Genomic DNA, 3246 nt, shown 5'->3' on the forward strand with positions numbered 1-3246 from the left:
AAAACCTTTGTCTAGTGTTAGTTACTTCTGGGCCAGCAGGTGTCATGGAGGTCAAAGAGGCTGGATTTTACATGACTGACAGCAGGGTTTGTGTCCCAGACTCATCAGCTTGAAAAACATGCTGGACATGTGTGTGTACATATCCAAAATTCTGAGAGGAGATTGGAGAAGGGATTGTAGCATGCCCATCCCCCCAGTAGGTGATTTTTTATTTTCCCTGTCTTTCTGTCTCTACTCAAGTAAGTACACACCTACTATCACAAGACTAAAAACAAAACAAACTTATTCCCCTATATTTCCTCTAAACATTAAAATAATTGATTTTTATTACTATTTTGCATTGTACATTTTATGGGGTACAGTATGATTTTTACATCCATAGAATGTTTAATAATCAAATCAAGGCAATAAACACACCCATCATATCAAACATTTATCATTTTGTGTTGTAAACATTTAAAAAATCCTCTCTTCCAGTTATTTTTAAATACACATTAAATTGTTACTAACCACAGTTACTCTTTAGCACTTTGATACTTTAAAGCTCATTTATTTTATCTGATTGCAATTTTGTATTTGTTAACTGGTTTCTCCCCTTCCCAGCTTTTGGTATCCCCCATTCCACTCTCCACCTTCTGTGTGATAAAATATTTCAGCTTCCACAAATGAGTGGGAACATGTGGCATTCGTCTTTTAGTGCTTGGCTTATTTCACTTAGTGTTTTTCTTCAGGTTTGTCCATGTTGCCTCAAATGAGAGGATTTCACCCCGCCTTTTTTTTAAAAGCTGAATAATATTCTATTATATCACATTTTCTTTATCCATTGATGTATGCTTAAGTTGATTCTATGTATGGATATTGTGAATATGCCATAATAATTACAGGAGTGTAGATATCTGTTTGATATACTGATTTTCTTTCTTTTGGACATATACTCAGTAGTGAGATTACTAGATCTTTTGAGGAACAGGCCATACTGTCTTTCATAATTGTTACATTCACGTACATTTCTACCTATAGTGCACAAGAGTTCCACTTTCTCTGTATCATCACCTGCACTTACCATTCTTTGTTTCTTTGTTTCTTTTTTTATTTTTTGATAATAACCATTCTAACTGGGTGAGGCAATACCTTCTTGTGGTTTTGATGTTCATTTCCTTGATGATTAGCAATGTTGAGCATTTAAAAAATATATTTGCTCTCTATTCGTATATTTAAATATTGTTATTTGCAATTGAGTCATTAATCAATCTGGAATTAATTTTTGTGACAGCCGTAGGTGACAGTCCAATTTCTTATTTCTATTGAAAGTTAGTTATTATAGTGCCAGTTATTGAATAGTGTTTGTGTGTGTATTTTAGACACATCTCATTATATCACTATCTTCTGCCTCAGTCTCCAGAGCAGCTGGGATCACAGGTGTGCCTAACCATGCCCAGCTCTTTAGACAGGGTCTTGCTATGTTGTGCATGCTAGCCATGAACTCACAATCTCCTGCCTCAGTCTCTCAAGTAGCTGGGACCATGGATGTGTGCCACTGTACTCAGCTTTGTTTTCTCCTTTATGTAAGACCTACAGTTACTAATGTCTCTACTATATAGTAAGGATACATAATTTTTCTGTCTCTTTGTTCTCTAATCTATCCCCGTATTTTATTTCTTTGTTCTGTGGCTCTTCTTCTATTTTTTTAAAAAAATGGGCATATAGCAAGTAATGTCTTCCATCTTAATCCTCCTTTTCAACTACAGGTTAGTTGAGTATAATTGGACCGAACGTATACAACAATTTTAGAAAATTGAAGGCTTTGTGAAGCCTCATCAACATGAGACAACTGTCCATTTTTAAAGTATTCTTTCCCCTGTGTGGAAATAGTATGAAACATTTATTTGATATATTGGACAAAAAGAGACCTAAGAGTAATCCAACTCTACTTCAGCATTATACAAATTCCCCCCTTCTCCACAGCATAAGCCTGAAGGCAGCCTGTACAAGGTCCAAATTACACAAAAACACAGATGGCTGCCGCCCCTCCAAAAACTGCCAGTCCCCAACCAGGGCCTATTGAAATACTGCTGGTCTCTATAGTTTTACTGAAATAAATAATTTTTTTTTAAAATGAAGTATTTTACAAAATAAATCAGAATGCCCCAGTAACCATATATTCAACTCAAACTTTATCTATTTAAATGAATTACATTTGCCTCCTACTAATAAACCTTTATTTAACTCATCAAGCTAGAGTAATAAATCTTCCATAGTTAAGTATCTTCCTTGCCCAATAATTCAGAGAAAGGTCCCAAAATCTTTAGTAAAGAAAAATGTAGGAATTAATACACTCTTTTAATTTCTTTTAAATACATTTAAGGTTTAAAAAGTGTTTAAAGTTTGTAATTCCTACTGGGAAAACATTATCTGAATGAATACCCCAATGACAAACCACTGTAAAATGCTTCAACTGCATTTGGGGCAGGGGGTAGGGATTATCTTCAAAGCACCCCAGCTTTCTTGATGAGAAAGTCAGAGGTACACTGGTTTGTATTACTGCAACATCCATTAGGTGAGCTGAGTTGCTTATCCTTCAGCAAGGACTTTACTTTTCAGAAGGTCATTGTGTTTGACCTCCAAACTTGGCTGACAATTTACTGATGAGATTCATAACCTTTGGGTTGCTTTGATAGTTTAACATGTTTGCTGGGTTCTGGGGCATATCCTGGAAGGCCACCAGAACTTCAGGATCCTGCATGGCTGCAAGAACCTCTGGATCACTAAGAATTTCATTGAGCCCAGGCATGCCTGCCATTCCAGGCATACCCCCTCCCATTCCGGGCATTCCTCCAGGAAAATTACCAGGCATTCCTCCAGGAAAGCCACCTGGAAAAGAGCCATTCTGAGCTCCTGATTGATCTGGCTTCTTCCTCCCTCATGGGCTCTGTCATGTTCTTCTTGAGCCTTCTTAACTCTTTCTATTCTTTCTTTGATCTCTCACTCTTCATGTTTATGCTCATACTTTCTCTGATGTTCTGCAATTTTCTGGGCTCTTGGTTGAACTTCTTTCAACATGGTATTAGCCTCTTCATCATAATCCAGTTTACAAGCAAAGGCAAGATCATGTGCTGCTTCTTCTCAATGGCCCAGAAGTCAGTGAGCTTCTCCTCGCCACTTGTAAGGTTGAGCTGAATCAGGCTTTGTTTCAATGGCTCTGTCACAGTCTCGAGGGGCAGGAATTTGCTTTTGTAACTTTGTGGA

General features: G+C 37.1%; 1 pseudogene; it reads right to left on the reverse strand.

The window, feature by feature from the left end:
• Nucleotides 1–2605: 2605 nt before the first annotated feature.
• LOC102473018 (hsc70-interacting protein pseudogene) overlaps nucleotides 2606–3246 on the reverse strand; it is a 1117-nt pseudogene continuing 476 nt past the window's right edge.

The sequence above is a fragment of the Tupaia chinensis genome, unplaced genomic scaffold (genome assembly GCF_000334495.1).
Source record: "Tupaia chinensis unplaced genomic scaffold, TupChi_1.0 Scaffold148768_1, whole genome shotgun sequence".
Lineage (NCBI taxonomy): Eukaryota > Metazoa > Chordata > Mammalia > Scandentia > Tupaiidae > Tupaia > Tupaia belangeri.